Genomic DNA, 20,016 nt, shown 5'->3' with positions numbered 1-20,016 from the left:
CATATAGCCCACTTTTGAGTACAGGGTGCCATGTCATTATTTTTGTTGTTCTCTACAAATTATTTTCAAATAATTTTATTGTAAAGTTTTACACTTGAAACATTTCAAGCTTAGACCCCGTGCATTGTAGGATGCTGTACCTTCGCATAGGATGCTGTACCTTCGCGTAAGAGAAAATTTAGACATTTGACTTGAGTTGTCCCTTAACGTATGAAATGAACACAGCGCTGTCTCCTGTAATGCTGGTCTAATGCCGGGGACAGTTATTATATACGCTCTGCAAGTCAAGGTAAACATAGACATTCTATAAGAACTGCATGTTACCCCTTCACATTTCTATCAAAAAGCAAGAAGTCCATTGCCATTCTATAATCGGCGTAACCAATTCCCGAGCATTACATTTTCTTATTTCCTCAGAGTGCCATTCCATTCTCGCACATTACCTCCATTACAACAACATAATCTACATTTAAATATGACATTTCTGGAGAAAATGCATCCATTTTTATTTTATGTATTTGTTTTGTGATTACATTGGTTCTGACATTGGGACCCCCAGGCTAGAAAGCGCTGAAATACCCAGTGTAGATAATTGACTGAGTGCATAAGCTGAGTGCGCGGCACGTCGAAAACCGTCAGCGTGAAATTGTTTAAAGGGAGGCGGTAGAATCAAATCCTTGTGTAAGAGCCTCTCGGATCTCCGCCTAGAGGAAGCCTGAGGCGCTTCCATTCCTCCTGCATCAATTTAGATTCTGGAAAATCACTGGCGAGCTCAGCCTTCTTTTTCCTAATGTCATAGCTCTGTGTGATATTACGTTAAGTATTTCTACAAATCCCAGGCTTAGACTTTTGTTTATAGATACTTAGGAAAAGGTGTGTAGATTTAACTTCCAGTCTGTGCCTTTGGCTCTAGAATAGTTTTTGTTTGTGGAATTTTTCTTTCTTATCAATAAAAAACTAAACCCAAAACAAACATGTAATATATTGCAGCTTAACAATTCTTAGATGTGGTAGTGTCATGGTCAGAGGTCAGGCTTGGAGACCAGTAGCTAAGGCAGTAGAGGGGCTCCCACCAACCAGCAGGATAGGTATACAAGCAGAAGCGTAGTCAGTAAACAAGCCAAAGGTCGGTAACAAGTGGTTTCAAGTTGGGATAAAGCAAAAGCATAGTCAGTAAACAAGCCAAAGGTCGGTAACAAGTGATTTCAGGTTGGGATCAAGGAAAAGTATAGTCAGTAAAAAAGCCGAAGGTCAGTAACAGTTGGTTGCAGGGTGGGATCAAGCAGAAGCATAGTCAAGTAAACAAACCAAAGGTCGGTAACAAGTGGTTGCAGGTTGGGATCAAGCAGAAGCGTAGTCAGTAAACAAGCCAAAGGTCAGTAAACTCTAGAATAGTTTTTGTTTGTGATATTCTTCTTTCTTATCAATGAAAAACAAAACCCAAAACAAACATGTAATATATTGTAGCTCAATAATCCTTAGATGTGCTAGTGTCATGGTCAGAGGTCAGGCTCGGAGACCAGTAGCTAAAGCAGTAGAGAGGCTCCCACCAACCAGCAGGATAGGTATACAAGCAGGTCACCCTGGTAGATGACAAGGGCTCACTCAAAGTGCAGGGTCTGAGCTCTTGATGGTGAAAATGGGTTTTGCTGTGTGTTAGTGCCAGGTGATGGTCCTCAGGAGGTGAGCAAGCCGGCGTCCAGTAGCAGATATAGCCAGTAGGGATCAAGTAGAAGCATAGTCAGTAAACAAGCCAAAGGTCGGTAACAAGTGGTTGCAGGTTGGGATCAAGCAGAAGCGTAGTTAGTAAACAAGCCAAAGGTCGGTAACAAGTGGTTGCAGGTTGGGAGCAAGCAAAAGCGTAGTTGGTAAATAAGCCAAAGGTCAGTAACATGTGGTTGCAGGTTGGGATCAAGCAAAAGCGTGGTCAGTAAACAAGCCAAAGGTCGGTAACAAGTGGTTGCAGGTTGAGATCAAGCAAAAGCTTAGTCAGTAAACAAGCCAAGGGTCAGTAACAAGTGGTTGCAAGTTGAGATCAAGCCGAAGTGTAGTCAGTAAACAAACCAAAGGTCAGTAACAAGTGGTTGCAGGTTGGGATCAAGCCGAAGTGTAGTCAGTAAACAAACCAAAGGGCAGTAACAAGTGGTTGCAGGTTGGGATCAAGCCAAAACGTAGTCAGTAAACAAGACAGAGGTCGGTAACAAGTGGTTTCAGGTAGGGATCAAGCAGAAGCGTAGTCAGTAAACAAACCAATGGTCGATATCAAGTGGTTGCAGTTTGGAAACAAGTAAAAGCACAGTCAGTAAACAAACCAAAGGTCAGTAACAAGTGGTTGCAGTTTGGGATCAAGCAGAAGAGTAGTCAGTAAACAAGCCAAAGGTCGGTAACAAGTGGCTCCAGGTTGGGATCAAGCAGAAGAGTAGTCAGTAAACGAGCCAAATGTCGGTAACAAGTGGTTGCAGGTTGGGATCAAGCCTCAGCGTAGTCAAGGAGCAAGCCAAAGGTTGGTAACGAGTGGTATGGTAGATGAGGATGACAGCAAGAGTGACAAGAGCAAGATATTGGCTGGAGAGAGCACAATAACCTGGCAAACAGGAAGTGCAAAGGCATGGCTTAAATGAGAAGATTATAGGAGTACTAAAGAGCTACATTTTTAACCACTTCCCACCCGGCCAATGCACATATACGGCCGGGTGGGAGCCGTCTACTTCTGATAGGACGTTCAGGAACGTCCATCAGAAGGAGCGGGATCACGCGCGCGCGTGCCCGCGCAGCGGCGCGATCCCGATGCGCCCGTGTCACCCGGACACGGCGCATCTCAGATCGGCAGGAGGGCTCTCTGATTGGCCCTCCTGATCACATGACGGCCGTGTCCAATCACGGCCGTCATGTGATGTAAACAAACAGCCGGTTGCTAGGCAATCGGCTCCTCCTCTCCTCACACAGAAGTCATCGCTGAGGAGAGGAGAGCAGATCGCTGCAGCCGGCTGATGATCAGTGAGTATGAGCTGTTTTTTACAGTTTTTTACTCACTGATCACCAGTCTAGTGTAATACACAACACACCACACAGTGTAAACACAGTCCCCACATATGTCCCAATAACACACATGTCCCCAAAACATACATGTCCCCAAATAAAAAAAACACATGTCCCTAATAATAAAAACATGTCCCCCACATATGTCCCACTAAAATCACATGTTCCAATGATTATCTGCACACATATGTACGTGATCACCTGCACACATATGTACATGTGTCCATGATCACACAAACCAATTATTATACACTTAACGGAATTTTTTTTACCAAAAACATGTAGCAGAATACATTTTGGCTTAAATTTATGACAAAATTTGATTTTATTGGATTTCTTTTAAAATGGAAAAAAGAAAATATCGTTTTTTTTCCAAATTTCCGCATTTTTGCGCTTATATCGCAAAAAATAAAAAACGGAGCCGTGAATAAATACCACCAAAATAAAGCTCTATTTGTGCGAACAAAATGATAAAAATTTAATTTGGGTACATTGTAGCATGACCGCGCAATTGTCACTGAAAGCGCGAGAGCGATGAAAGCTGAAAATTGGGCAGGGAAGGAAGGGGGCGAAAGTGCCCTGTATTTAAGTGGTTAAGAGAAACAAGGCAAGATGACACCAGACTAATCCCATTGTGTAAGAACCTCCAAGAGATAGTCAAATTAGCCAACAGACAGAAACAATAGGTGTCTCAATTAACATTGGGAATGCACACCTAGGGTGCACACAATGTGAGAGACGCACATAAACATCGATCCCACCCCACCTCAGACTGGTCTACAACAGTCTATCAGACCAACTCATACAATGTTCCAGCAGTCTGATACAGTGGAATTAATTCATCTTCATAGATCTTTGAGGGAGATTGTTGATAAATATTTCTGTCCCAAGTGAAGGAGCCTCTCAGACCCAGTCTACCGGAGGGCCACCATATTCCCTGTGACCATTAACCTATACAAGATTAATATTACACCTTTCCAACCACTCCAGAAGAGAATTAATACAAGCCTCGCTCACAGCGTTCATCACATTGTCTACCGTTGGAGAATGATCTGCTCTCTCCATGGGCCATAATCAGTCGGTAGGAGGCCCTTAGTCCTCTCCAAAAGCCCCTGTCCTGGTTGGATCTGTCACAGGTGACAACACTGTTCTTCAAAGATATAGTACAGTGAATGAGTGTTGTCACCCTAGAACAGAAAGTGTGTTACTGATGGAAACAGCAGCTGTATAGCTGCTAATTGCTTCCAAATACCCCCCCCCCCATATGTTACTAAAATATAAAAATGTCTCTGGCAGGGAAAAATATATATTTTTTGTATAAAGTAGGTGTTATTGCTTGGGGTGCATACACAGAAGGCGCTAATGTCGTGGATATGCAGATATGTTTGTCAGTCAGCTTAATTCTCCACCTGCTTGTTACCCCGACCTTTGGCTATCTCCTCACTATTCTTACCTGCTTGTTACCCCGACCTTTGGCTATCTCCTAACCATCCTTACCTGGTTGTTACCCCAACCTTTGGCTATCTCTTAACTGTCCTTACCTGCTTGTTACCCCAACCTTTGGCTATCTCCTGACTATCCTTACCTGCTTGTTATCCCGACCTTTGGCTATCTCCTGACTATCCTTACCTGCTTGTTACCCCGACCTTTGGCTATCTCCTAACTATCCTTACCTGCTTGTTACCCCGACCTCTGGCTATCTCCTAACTATCCTTACCTGCTTGTTCCCCGACCTTTGGCTATCTCCTGACTATCCTTACCTGCTTGTTACCCCGACCTCTGGCTATCTCCTAACTATCCTTACCTGCTGGTTCCCCCGACCTTTGGCTATCTCCTAACTATCCTTACCTGCTGGTTCCCCCGACCTTTGGCTATCTCCTGACTATCCTTACCTGCTTGTTATCCCGACCTTTGGCTATCTCCTGACTATCCTTACCTGCTTGTTACCCCGACCTTTGGCTATCTCCTGACTATCCTTACCTGCTTGTTCCCCCGACCTTTGGCTATCTCCTGACTATCCTTACCTGCTTGTTATCCCGACCTTTGGCTATCTCCTAACTATCCTTACTTGCTGGTTACCCCGACCTTTGGCTATCTCCTGACTATCCTTACCTGCTTGTTTCCCCGACCTTTGGCTATCTCCTGACTATCCTTACCTGCTTGTTCCCCCGACCTTTGGCTATCTCCTGACTATCCTTACCTGCTTGTTCCCCCGACCTTTGGCTATCTCCTAACTATCCTTACCTGCTACCTCTCTACCTCACTGTAGTCTACCGTGAGTGTGAGCTGGGAGGCCCTAGGGGTCACGACCTGGAGCCAGACTGCAGCTAAATCCATCCAGAGCACCTTCTTCCACATGTTTGCTGTGTCCCCCACATGGCTTCTCGCAAACAGGACTTCTTATGGCTTTCTTTCTCCAATGTCTTTCTTCTTGTCACTCTTCCATAAAGGGCAGATTTGTGGAGAGCACGACTAATAGTTGTCCTGTGGACAGATTCTCCCCCCTGAGCTGTGGATCTCTGCAGCTCCTCCAGAGTTACCATGGACCTCTTGGCTCTTCTCTGATGAATGCTCTCCTTGCCCGACCTGTCAGTTTAGGTGGATGGCCATGTCTTGGTAGGTTTGCAGTTGTGCCATACTCTTTCCATTTTCCGATGATGGATTGAACATTGAGCTCCGTGAGATGGTCAAAGCTTGGGAGATTTTATTTATAACCTAACCCTGCATTATACTTCTCTACAACTTTATCCCCGACCTGTCTGGTGTGTTCCTTGGCCTTCATGATGCTGTTTGGCCACTGAGGTTCTCTAAAAAAAAAAGCTCTGAGGGCTTCACAGAACATCTGTATTTATACCGAGATTAAATGACACACAGGTGGACTCTAATTAGGTGACATCTGAAGGCAATTGGTTCCATTAGATTTTAGTTAGGGGTATCGGAGTAAAGGGGGGCTGAATACAAATGCCCCCCACACTTTTCAAATAATTATTTGTAGAAAAATGTTGAAAACCATTTATCATTTTCCTTCCACTTCACACTTATGTGCCACTTGGTGTTGGTCTATCACAGTGACGGTGAACCTTGGCACCCCAGATGTTTCGGAACTACATTTCCCATGATGCTCATGCACTCTGCAGTGTAGTTGAGCATCATGGGAAATGTAGTTCCAAAACATCTGGGGGTGCCGAGGTTCTCCATCACTGGTCTATCACATAAAATCCCAATAAAATACATTTACGTTCTTTGGTTGTAACGTGACAAAATGTGGAAAATTTCAAGGGGTGTGAATACTTTTTTCAAGGCACTGTAAGTATAAGGGAGGAGGAGATCCTGTAGCACAAACGTTTTTTGTTTTTTTTAACCTTAATGCATAGAATCCATTAAAGTAAAAAAACCTTAAGGCTTTAGAATCTTGATGGTGCAATGACTCCATCCATCAATGTATTGTTAGATATGCTAATGCGGCAGTGGAACGCGTTCTCTCAGCGCATACCTCTAAATTATTTTTAATAGATGATTAATAAATGTCATACTTTGATTTTACATGTAATATCTGGGTACCTTATAATTCCACTATCAAGTTTATTATTTTTTTTTTAATACAAATGATTTGGTATTTTTAGATGTGGTACCTCCTCTATATAATAAAAAAACAGCTCACTTGCAACAATTCTTCGACATTGAACCTTCCTTTGCATGTTTTCAACCTGAAATTATAAGTGTGCAAAATTCCGGCACCTAACCATCGCTGAAATGCCGGCTTCCAAAACAGAAAAAACAAAACTGATTTTTATTTTTGTTGAATAGGGACCTCCAAAAGGTCAGGAGGCGTGTCCCCAGAGGTCAAAGGTCAAGTGTCGGGCTGACCCACCCCCAGCAAAGTGTTCCGCCTACCCCAACTAAGTCGGGGCATGAATTTTTTATATGCCAAATTCTTAAGCCCCGTACACACGAGCGGACTTTTCAACATCCAAAGTCCGACGGAATGATTCCGTCAGACTATTCGATCGTGTGTGGGCTGCAACGGACTTTTGATTCGCAAAAGTCTGACGGACTTTAGAAAATGGAACATGCTTCAAATTTTTCCGACGGAACTCCGCCGGACCCAGTTCCTACCGAAAAATTCGCTCGTGTGTATGCTATTCCGACGGACTAAAACCGACGCTAGGGCAGCTATTGGCTACTGGCTATGAACTTCCTTATTCGAGTCCAGTCGTACGTCATCACGTTCGAATCCGTCGGAGTTTGGTGTGATTGTGTGTGGCCAAGTCCGCTCAGTCGAAAAGTCCATCAGAACTCTGTCGGAACTCCGGCAGAACTCCTTCGGAAGTCTGTCGGACATAAGTCCTCTCGTGTGTACGGGGCTTAAATGTTCTGCACAATCACAGGTCAAAAAACATTTGCCGGTCATTTCTCCTATTCAAACATCTTTGCTGAGCAAACCGATGCGCAGAATAGTAAAAAGACGGGACTCGTGGCTGAGAATAGAATTTTCCCACCAGCGCAGCGCCTTATTGATCGCTCCAAGAATGAGGAGTTACAGCATCTTATAAATGATAAAAGGTCTTCCAGTGTTCAGGTCAGGCTTCCAGTTGTATATATTTTTTTTTTCTATAAATATTTATGGATACATTTGCCTCAAAAATAAGAAATGGCAAAGGGCAAGTTTATGATATGCCGTTATGAATGGTTGGGATTATTTGTGCCTTCATTTTTAAAAAAACCCCAACCCTGGGCTCCTGGCCTTACTTCTCATGCCGCGTAAACACACGACCGGACTTTCCGGGCAGAAAAGGTCCCGACGGGATTCCGTCGGATATTACGATCGCGTGGGGTCTTTTTTTCTTCAAAAATTCAGACGGACCTAGAAATAGAACATGTTTCAAATCTGTCCAACGGACTCAATTCCTATCGGGAAAACTGTTCGTCTTTATGCTAGTCCGACGGACCAAATACAGCGCAAGGGCAGCTATTGGCTACTGGCTATTGAACTTCCTTTTCTAGCCCCGTCTTATGTCATCACGTTCAAAACAAACGGACTTCGGTCCGTTCGTGTGTGGGCAAGTCCGTTCAGACGGAAGTCCGTCGTAACCTCGTTGGAAGTCCATTGGTAAGACCGTCGGACCTTTTCTGCTGGAAAGTCCGGTTGTGTGTACACGGCATAAGTACTTACCCCCGCCCGCTAGAGGCCCCTCTAGCATCTGTTGTTTTTTTCACATTCAAAGCAACTTTATTGAGATAAAGTAGCAGATATTGAAATCCGCATTACAGTATCTGCTGTTTTTAAAGGGGACCTTCAGTAATTTTTTTTTCATCTTTCCATCTATTAAACACTTCAGCCCCGGAACATTTGGCTGGCCAAAGACCAGAGCACTTTTTGCGATTCGGCACTGCGTCGCCTTAACTGACAATTGCGCGGTCGTGCGTCATGGCTCCCAAACAAAATTGACGTTTCCCCCACAAATAGAGCTTTCTTTTGGTGGTATTTGATCACCTCTGCGGTTTTAATTTTTTGCGCTATAAACAAAAAAGGAGCGACTATTTTGAAAAAAAAACACATTATTTTTTACTTTTTGCTATAATAAATGTCCCCCAAAAATATATAAAAGAAAAAAAAATTCCCTCAGTTTAGGCCAATACGTATTCTTCTACATATTTTTGGTAAAAAAAAATCGCAATAAGCGATTATTGATTGGTTTGTGCAAAAGTTATAGCGTCTACAAAATAGGGGATAGTTTTATGGCATTTTTATTAATATTGTTTTTTTTTTTTTTTTTTTTACTAGTAATGCCGGCGATCAGTGACTGCGACATTATGGCGGACACATCGGACACTTTTGGCGCCATTTTAGGACCACTCACATTTATACAGCGATCAGTGCGATTAAAAATGAATTGATTACTGTGTAAATGTGACTGGCAGTGAAGGGGTTTAACCAGGAGGGGGCGCTGCAGGGGTTATGTGTGTCCTAGGGAGTGATTCTAACTGTGGGGGTAAGGGGCTGTGTGTGACACGACATTGATCACCGCTCCCAATTACAGTGTCAGTGTCATTAGACAGAATGGGGAAATGCTTGTTTACATTAGCATTTCCCCGTTCTTCCTTTCCGGGAGATGATTGCGGGTATCCCCGCGGACATCGAGTGATAACGTGATTTCGTGCAGCGGAGCCAACCTACCTGGCGGCTGGTCCGCAAGCAGTTAAATCTTCTGCCCTTGTTTTAAACTTCCCGTCCAAGGGCGTCATATGACATCCTTGACTTTCAGTGGGAATATCTGAATGATGCCTGCAGCTACATGTTGGGTATCTATTTACTCGGGGTAACATCATCTTTGACATTATACAAAAACCCCCCCCTTTTTTTTTTAATTATTCATTTTTAAAGCGGAGATTTTTAAATGCCGTAGTTTGTCGCCATTCCAAAATTGTGCGCAATTTTAAAGCATGACATGTTGGGTATCTATTTACATAGATCGTAGATATACATAACATCATCTTTCATATTCTATAAAAAAAAACTGTGCTGACTTTACTGTTTCATTTTTTATTTATTTTTTATTCGTTTTTAAAGCATCGCCTATGGAAAATTTTAAGTACCGTAGTTTGTCGCCATTCCACGAGTGTGCGCAATTTTAAAGCGTGACATGTTAGGTATCTATTTACTCGAGGTAACATCATCTAACAACATTCTACAAAAAAAACTGTGCTAACTTTACTGTTTCATGTTTTTTTTTTTTATTCATTTTTAAAGTGTCGCCTATGGAGAGTTTTAAGTACCGTAGTTTGTCGCCATTCTATGAGCGTGCGCAACTTTAAAGCGTGATGTGTTAGGTATCTATCTACTCGGCGTAACATCATCATTCACATTATATATATAAAAACTGTGCTAACTTTACTGTTTGCTTTTTTTTTTATTCTTAAAGCGTCACCTATGGAGAATTTTAAGTACTGTCGTTTGTCGCCATTCCACGAGCGTGCGCAACTTTAAAACGTGACATGTTAGGTATCTATTTACTCTGCGTAATATCACCTTTCACATTCTATAAAAAAAAACTGTGCCAACTTTACTGTTTCTTGTTTTTTTAACTTTTTTTATTCATTTTTAAAGCGTCGCCTATGGAGATTTTTAAGTACTGTAGTTTGTCGCCATTCCACGAGAGCGTGCAACTTTAAAGCGCGACATGTTAGGTATCTTTTTACTCGGCGTAACATCATCTTTCACATTATACAAAAAAAATAATTGTGCTAACTTTACTGTTTTTTTTATTTTTTTTTATTTATTGAAGTGTATTTTCTCCAAAACAATTGCATTTAAAAGACCTCTGGGTTTTTTTGGTTTTTTTTGGGGGGGGGGGGGGGCAGTGAGTTGAGGGTGTAGTATTTTTACTTTTATTTTTTATTTTTATTTTATTTTTTATTTACTTTATTTTTACTTTTCTTTCTTAAATTGATCATGAACTTGTGACCCTTCAAGAGGTGTGTGTTATAGGATAGATCCTTTTATTTTTTTTTTATTTTTTTTTTTTTTTGCATATGTATTTTTGTATATGTGTTTTTCTATTATTTTGTTATATATTTATTTATTATTATAATAATTATTTATTTATTTATTATTATAATGTTCTGTATTTATTTCTTTATTATTATAATGTTCTGTATTTATTTCTTTGCAATGATATGGAAGGTTTTGTATGTCTATAATAATTTAATAAAAATAATTGAAACACAACACAAAAAGACCGATGCGCGAATACAGCGTGACATAAAATATTGTGACAACCGCCATTTTATTCACTTGGGTCTCTGCTTAAAAAAATATATCTAATGTTTGGGGGTTCTCAATCATTTTCTAGCAAAAAAATATATACTGATTTTAACTTGTAAACAACGAGCGTCAGAAATAGGCCCCCGGTCTTGAAGTGGTTAAGCTACTGCAGGTGACAACGCAAGGTGAGTATTTCTACTCATTCTATGGCTGGCACACCCTCCAAAAACAACAATTGCCGCAGAGTTGAGCGTTAACATCCAACTGCCATTTAAAGCCTACAGCCGCCTTTTCCCACGAACACAAGCTTAGGCGTATGCTAATACCATAGCGGTGAACAGACATGTAATGTGGGCGCTGAGACCTATTGATCCACGCCGCAGTAAAATACTCGTCCTTAAAAGCGTTGAGCTATTAGATAAATGCGTAGGGGACATCTTTGCACTCTGTTAAGATTTGCTGAGCTCGGCATTCGCTGGCATCACCGCGGGAATGCGATTCTGCTCTCATCACCCTGACTTTTAATGGTTACCTGCACGCAGAAAACTATTTAGTGTATAATGGCGCTATAAAACCTGTTCCGATAATGGCGTGACATTGAATAACGGCGGCGATGAGCTTTGCTGGATAGGAAAACGTCTGCGTTAGGACTCGTTGATTATTCCTAGCACGCAATTATTTATTGCGCTTTATAATTGGAACCTTTATTCAGCACAAATGCACTATATGGAGTTTCAAGTATTTCTCACACGCAGTACATAATGAGCGTTCCCCAAATCTAAGTAGGGGTCAGGACAGGACTGCGGGTCAGGCACAATGACCTCTCTGAAAAATTTCACAAAGCGTATTTTTTATTTTTTTGTTGTCATTTATTGTTTTTAAAAGTTGAAGTAGAAATAAAACACCAAATTAGCAGCACTTTATGACTAAAGTGCACCGGAAAGGATTTGCCCCCCTTAACCAAGTCAATACCGGGGCACTTTCACCCCCTTTCCTTCCCAGGCCAATTTTCAGCGCTCTTGCACTTTCAATGACAGTTGCGCCGCCGTGCTACGCTGTAACCAAATGAAATTTTTATCATTTTGTTCGCACAAATAGAGCTTTCTCTTGGTGGTGTTTAACCACTTGCCGACCGCCGCACGCACGATGTACGTACCTACTTTGGGGACGGATGTCATTGTTATGGTAGCAGCTAGCTGCCATAACCCCGGTAACCCCGTGTTCGGCCGGCGGGCGGCTACAAGATAAAAGTGGTCTCCTCGCAGCAAGATCACTTTTATCGGTGGCGGGAGAGAGCCCCCCCCTCCCGCCGCGATCCGGTGCCCTCCGCCACTTACCGGAGCCACCGGCAGCGGCGGAGGCGATCGCGTTTTGTCTTCTGTTAGTTATGGGGACGAGTGAGGGGAAGATGGCCCCCCCCCACCCGTCTCCATAACATAGCAGGGTGGAAGCAACGTCAAAACGTCACTTCCACCCATATTTCTTAAAGGGGTTGTAAAGGTTCATTTTCTAAATGGGTTCCTTTAAGCTAGTGCATTGTTGGTTCACTTACCTTTTCCTTCGAATTTCCCTTCTAAATGTTTTTTTTTATTTGCCTGAATTTCTCACTTCCTGTTTCTCCTCAGTAAACTTCACACCATCATCCGAGCGGGGTTTAGTCAGCCAGAACAGCTTACTGAGGTGAGGAGGAACAGGAAGTGAGAAATTCAGACAAAGAAAACAAAGAAAAAAAACATTTAGAAGAGAAATCGAAGGAAAAGGTAAGTGAACCAACAATGCACTAGCTTAAAGGAACCCTGTTAGAAAATAAAAAACGAACCTTTACAACCCCTTTAAGGCTGGATTAACACCTATGGCATTTTTAGTAGACATGTGCATTCGTTTTCGTCCGAATGCATTTTCGTCCGAATTTCAGCTATTTTCGTTTTCGTTTTGACAAACGATAACGAAAGCACAGAATCCGAAAAACGAAAGATCGTTTTCATTGTTACAACAGTTCGATATAAAATAGGAGATTTGACGTGACTCTGACAATAACAATCTGTCTATAGAACCTGTGGTCGAATGTGCCTAACCTTACCTCTATTAGTCCAAGATTATATAGAGAAAATATTCGACAGAGAAAAAAGATTCTGCAAGTTATTGTCCTAAAAAGTGTTTGGGGACCCGGGTCCTGCCCCAGGGGACATGTATCAATGCAAAAAAAAAGTTTTAAAAACGGCAGTTTTTTCGGGAGCAGTGATTTTAATAATGATTAAAGTGAAACAATAAAAGTGTAATATTCCTTTAATTTTCGTACGGGGGGGGGGTGTCTATAGTATGCCTGTGAAGGGGCGCATGTTTCTGGTGCTTAGAACTGTCCCTGCACAAAGTGTCATTTATGCAGGAAAAAAAGTCCTTTAAAATCACTCGCAGCTATTATGAATTGTCGGCTCCGTAATACAGAGAACACTCATTGAAAGTCATTGATAAAAAAAAAAAAAAAAAATTAAAAAAAAAGCGCGGGGGTCCCCCAAATTCAATTACCAGGCCCTTCAGGTCTGGTATGGATATTAAGGGGAACCCCGCGTCAAATTTTAAAAAAAATTGACGTGGGGGTCCCCCTAAAAATCCATACCAGACCCTTTATCCGAGCACGCAACCTGGCAGGCCGCAGGAAAAGAGGGGGGGACGAGAGAGCGGCCCCCCTCCCTCCTGAACCGTACCAGGCCACATGCCCTCAACATTGGGAGGATGCTTTGGGGGTCTGTGACCCCTCAAAGCACCTTGTCCCCATGTTGATGAGGACAAGGGCCTCATCCCCACAACCCTGGCCGGTGGTTGTGGGGGTCTGCGGGCGGTGGGCTTATCAGAATCTGGAAGCCCCCCTTAACAAGGGGACCCCCAGATCCCGGCCCCCCCCCCTGTTTGAAATGGTAAGGGGGTACAAAAGTACCCCTACCATTTCACAAAGAAAGTGTAAAAAATAGTTAAATAAAACAAACACAAAAAATTCCTTTATTAAAAATAAAAAAAAAGTAAAAAAAAGATTCCAGCGGTGGTAATCCACTCTTGCTATCCAGCGATGGACGATCATCTCTCCAGCGATGGCTCATCAGAATCAGCGCAGCGAATCCATCCTTCTTCTGTCTCCACGGAGGAGACACTGCAGGGATTCCGGCGGCCTGACGTTTCTTATATACGGAGGGCGGGGCCACCCGTCACCTGACCCCGCCCCCCTCTGACGCAAGGGGAAACCCAGGGTTCCCCGTGACGTATGGGTGACCCCGCACCCCTCTGATGTAACACAGGCAGGTTTCCGTTACATCAGAGGGGTGGTTCACTTCTAACATAATAAAGTCCAGCTTCCTTTTTCATGGCGGTTGGCCACAAAAATCTCCATTTCAAAAACTTGTTTTCATTCCGTGTCGTTGGGGGCGGGTTTTCAAAAACAGGAGAGGAAATTCTTAGTGGTATGAAAAGAAGACTTTGTCCTGGATTGTCTTCCGATCCGTATGAAGCGCAACACCGCCGCTTGTCCTCAGTGTCCCCGTCGCACTCCCTCGAGCAAGGACCGTCATTTCTGCCTTGACAAGCTAATCATTTTTCAGCGTCCTTCGCTCGGCTAGAGTCTGCGGTGAGACGATTTTTACAAACTTTCCTCGTCTCTCATTTACGTCACGCAACCCATCCGGGGAAAGGCTTCGGGACGCCTCATCTGTCATAAGATTACCTATGTTACCTTTTAATAAAGATTTCAAGACAAACCCGGAGCGGTGGGGGGCGGGGGAGGGGGTAGTGATAGGTAGAGAGCGATGAGACATTTATGCAGAGTAGATTTAGATTGAAATGTAATACGATGTTTTTCATGGTGAACCGATGAAGGTCTTTGGAAGATCACTCACACAATCATTGTTTTTTGCAAGAGCTCGGGCATAAATATTCTTCTGCCTGAGCACCCAGCAAACACTCGTACCCTAGTGCCCAACCTACAGCCTAAGGACCCCATCCTGTGCACCACAAAAACATTCCTTTTGTTTCCATTCGTTATTTACATGAATTCGTTTTGTTAAATTAATTTAATTTGTTTTCGTAATTAGTTTTGTTTATTCAAATTCAAATCAATACATTTTTTTAAATTCCATTCGAATTGCATCAATTGAATCAAATTTATTCTATTAGAAAATCCTAATATTGGTAGATGGTTATATTCTTTCTATTCCATTCTATTCTATTGTTTTTTTTTTCTATTTTATTTTCTATTCTTTTCTTTTCTGTTATATTCTATTCTTTTCTATTCAAATTTATTCTATTCAAAATTCAAATTTTGGAAGATGGTTATATTCTTTCTATTCCATTATATTCTACAGTTTTTTTTCTATTCTATTCTTTTATTTTCTATTCTTTTATTTTCTATTCTTTTATTTTCTATTCTTTTATTTTCTATTAATTAATTAATTAATTTTCTATTAATTATTCTATTTGAAATTTTAATCTTGGAAAATGGTTATATTTTTTCTATTCCATTCTATTCCATTTTTGTTATTTTATTCTTTTATTTTCTATTCCTTTCTTTTCTATTATATTATATTCTTATATATTCAAATTTATTCTATTCAAAATTAAAATTTTGGAAGATGGTTATTTTCTTTCTATTCCATTCTATTCAATTTTTTTCTATTTTATTCTTTTATTTTATTTTATTTTCTATTATATTCTTTTATATTCAAATTTATTCTATTCAAAATTCTAATATTGGAAGATGCTTATATTCTTTCTATTCCATTCTATTCTATTGTTTTTTTTCTATTTTATTTTCTATTCTTTTCTTTTCTTTTCTTTTCTATTATATTATATTCTTTTATATTCAAATTTATTCTATTCAAAATAAAAATTTTGGAAGATGGTTATATTCTTTCTATTCCATTCTATTCTATTTTTTTTCTATTTTATTCTTTTATTTTATTTTCTATTATATTATATTCTTTTATATTCAAACTTATTCTATTCAAATTAAAATTTTGGAAGATGGTTATATTCTTTCTATTCCATTCTACTCTATTTTTTTTCTATTTTATTATTTTATTTTCTATTCTTTTCTTTTCTATTATATTGTATTATTTTATATTCAAATTTATTCTAATCGAAATTTTAATCTTGGAAGATGGTTATATTTTTTCTATTCCATTCTATTCTACTGTTTTTTTCTATTCTATTCTTTTATTTTCTATTCTTTTCTTTTCTGTTATTTTCTATTATTTTATATTCAAATTTATTCTATTCAAAATTCAAATTTTGGAAGCTGGTTATATTCTTTATATTCCATTCTATTCTATTTTTTTTCTATTTTATTCTTTTATTTTCTATTCTTTTCTTTTCTATTATATTGTATTATTTTATATTCAAATTTATTCTATTCAAAATTTTAATCTTGGAAGATGGTTATATTTTTCCTATTCCATTCTATTCTACTGGTTTTTTTCTATTCTATTCTTTTATTTTCCATTATTCTCTTTTCTATTCTATTATATTCTTTTATATTCAAATTTATTCTATTCAAAATTTTAATCTTGGAAGATGGTTATATTTTTCCTATTGCATTCTATTCTACTGGTTTTTTTCTATTCTATCCTTTTATTTTCTATTATTCTCTTTTCTATTCTATTATATTCTTTTATATTCAAATTTATTCTATTTGTAATTTTAATTTTTTAATATGGTTTTATTTTTTCTATTCCATTCTATTGCACTGTTTTTTTTCTATTCTTTTCTTTTCTGTTATATTCAGTTTTTTTCTACTCAAATTCTAATTTATTCAATTCGAAATTCGAATTTTGGAAAATCGTTATTTTGTTTTATTCTTTCTATTCTATTCTGATCTATTCTATTGGAGGCTTGGCTCTCGGGATTGGGGTTACATTATCTATATATATCTGGAGGCTTGCAGTGGAGGGACACCCCAGACACCGTCCACGGAGACAAAACGCGCCGGGGAGGACTCCACTGCCGCCATTTGATTTTAAAAAGCGCTTGTTTTATCTACCAAATGTACGTTTTCTAGCTTCATTAAACACTTTTTGCAATTTTAAACAGAATTATGCTATGTGGCCCTTTCTGTTCTCCTCCTTTATTATCACTCTCACCATATCCATGGATGTTTGACCATCGTCTCCCATGAAATTACCCTGCAAGGACATCCTCCATCTTTGGAGAGTTAAAGTGTCCATCTATAATTGTTGTCTACACAGCACAGCTTGTTTGACTCATTGAACGTATGTTCTTTTGGGTTCAAACGTCTTGGTAAGCCTTCTGTTGATCGGTGGGGGTTCCCCTCACTGGCGACTCCATCCTCCAAATTTAGTATTTTTTATTGTAGCAGGTAAGGCACAGATAATAGTAAGGTTTACGTGTTTCGGAAAGTAGCCTTAGTCATAGCCCACAGGTGTGACTTCCAAAAAGTTTGCCCGGCTCGCTTGTGTGTGTGTGTGTGTGTGTGTGTGTGTGTGTGTCAGGGCTGGGCTCAGCCCTTCCTTCTCTGAGCTGGCCGCTCCCATCTCTCTCCACAGTTACTCAGCTGTTGATGATCCTGCTCGTCAGTCCTGCCTACATAAGCCGTCCAGTCCAGAGGATCTCTGCCTTCGCCTTGGTCAACATCACAAGAAACTATCTCCTGCGTTCCTGTTTAACCACTTTAATACCGGGCACTTAGACACCTTCCTGCCAAAGCCAATTTTCAGCTTTCAGCACTGTCGCAATTTGAATTGCGCGGTCATGCTACACTGTACCCAAACAATTTTTTTTATCATTTTGTTCCCACAAATAGACCTTTCTTTTGGTGGTATTTGATCACCTCTACATTTTTTTTTTTTTTGCGCAACAAATAAAAAAAGACTGAAAATTTTGAAAAAAAAAACTTTTTCTTTGTTTCTGTTAAATTTTTTTGTAAATAAGTATGTTTTCTTCTTCAATGACAGGCACTGATATGGCTGCACTGACGGGCACTGATAAGGCGGCACTGATGGGCACCGATGAGGTGGCACTGACAGGCACTGATTATAGGCAATGATAGGTGGCACTGATGGGCACTGATAGGTGGCACTGGTATGCAGGACTGATGGGCACTCATAGGTGCCACTGATGGGTACTTTTGGGTGGCACTGATGGGTGCTTATGGGTGGCAGTGATAGGGGCACGAATGGGCACTGATAGGTGGGCACTGCTGGGCATGGATGGGCACTTAAGGGTGGTACTGATGGACACTGATGGGTGGCACTGATGACACTGATGGGTGGCATTGCTGGGTATCCCTGTTTTGTAATGTGCCACAGAGGTGCCAGTCAGTGCCCATTTGTGGGCACTGATCGGCATATTTTGGGCATGTTTTTTCACATGTGGATGGCCATGGGGTACATACCTGGCCATCCACATGCCGGGGGATTCCCTGGTGGTCCTTGGGGCTTCCCTGGTGGTCTAGTGTGGGCATCTTAGGGGGGGAGCTGCACTGATAAACAATCAGCGCAGACCCCCCGTCAGGAGAGCCACCGATTGGCTCTCTTCTACTTGTGTCTGTCAGACGCAATTGAGGAAAAGCCGATCAACGGCTCTGTCTGTTTCCATTGTGATCAGCCATGATTGGACACGGCTGATCATGTGGTGAAAAACCTCCACCGGAGGCTCTTTACCGAGATCGGTGTAGCGGTGTGTCAGAATGACACACCGCACCACCGATCGCCGCAATGCGTGTCGGCTGTTATCCTGAGGGATGCCATACCACGCCCAGTCAGGATAACTGGCCTATAGCAGAATGACGGCCGGGCGGGAAGTGCTTAAAGACTTGCTTTGCTGACATCCCTTCTGGCTCCAGATCCTGCTTGCTGTTCCACTACATTGATCCCTGACTTCTGGCTTGGCTGACTATCTGTTCCGGTTACTGAACTTTGGCTATGTTTTGACTGCCTTTGTTCTTTTTTACTTTTATTATTAAACAAGTGTGATTTAACTGTACTTCTGTCTCGGTCTTATTTCATGGTTTCTGACAGGGTGGGTCTTGGGGAGATGTAGTTCTGGGGTCGTGCCTATATCAATGGAAAAAACGAACGTAGGGTTTCGCGCTCATTCCTCCTCCCAGCAGCTGCCCCTACAAGTCATTTACAGTCCTGGGACCAATCAAATCTGTGTTTTTTTTTTTTTTTTTTGCTACAGAAACAAGGTAAAATAAATCTATTTTGTTTTCTCTCCGTTTTGTACTGGAAACATTGATAAATAAAGAACGCAAAAAAAAAAGTTATAGAATAAATATTGCTGAGATATAATCCCGGGGTGGAAGAAGATATGCGAGTAATTCTTGGGACATAACATTTGAATGAATGAATGAATGAAATACTTATATAGCGCACAATGCGAACTGAATCGCCTCCTTTAACAAAGGAATGAAGTAGGTGATTGATTCCTCTCCTGCAGTCATCTGACCAGGAGGTATCTTCAGAGGTCAGAGGGTACTGTCGGACATGAAGTCGTTTCCCGATCTTATGGTTATATCCTGGATAAAGGTGACAGATATTCTATTTCTTTAGTCTACTAAATCATCACCCCTGTAAGAGACCCCTGCAGGTCAAGGTACAAGCATACAGATGTTTTCTACTGTAGTCACCAATCCATTTCTAACCACTTGTTCCTTTCCCCTAAAGCACGTACTCTATAATCTCATCTAAGCTTTTACGTAACAATGTACATTAAAGTGATTGTAAAGGTAAAATGATAATAAAAAATAAATAATAATAATAATAAATAATAATAAATAACCCCCACTGTGCAGCTCGTTTTGCACAGAGTGGCCCCCGATTCTGCTCTTCTGGGGTCCCTCCCGTCGGCTCTCGCAGCTCCTCCCCACATCTGATAACCCCCTCGGAGAAGCGCTCTCCCGAGAGGGGGGGGTTTCCCTTGTGGGTGCGCGCCCGAGTCTAGCATAGATGCCGAATGCAGGACTCGTCCCCGCCCCCCCCCCCCCCGACGCTCGCGTCATTGGAATTGCTTGGCAGCAGCGGGAGCCAATGGCTGCGCTACTATCAATCTATCCAATCAAGAGCCGAGAACCCCCCTAGGCAGAGAGACAGAGAGTGGGGCAATTTCGAGGGTTCAGCTAAGTAAAACGGGGTTGGGGGGGGGGGGGGGGGCGGTCGCTGACAGGTGTTTTTTCACCTTAATGCCCTGTACACTCGGTCGGACATTCCGAC

The sequence above is a fragment of the Lithobates pipiens genome, unplaced genomic scaffold, assembly GCF_037356315.1.
Source record: "Lithobates pipiens isolate NorthernLeopardFrog02 unplaced genomic scaffold, aLitPip1_a1.2 Scaffold_28, whole genome shotgun sequence".
NCBI classification, from domain to species: domain Eukaryota; kingdom Metazoa; phylum Chordata; class Amphibia; order Anura; family Ranidae; genus Lithobates; species Lithobates pipiens.
Note: the sequence above shows the minus strand (reverse complement) of the source record.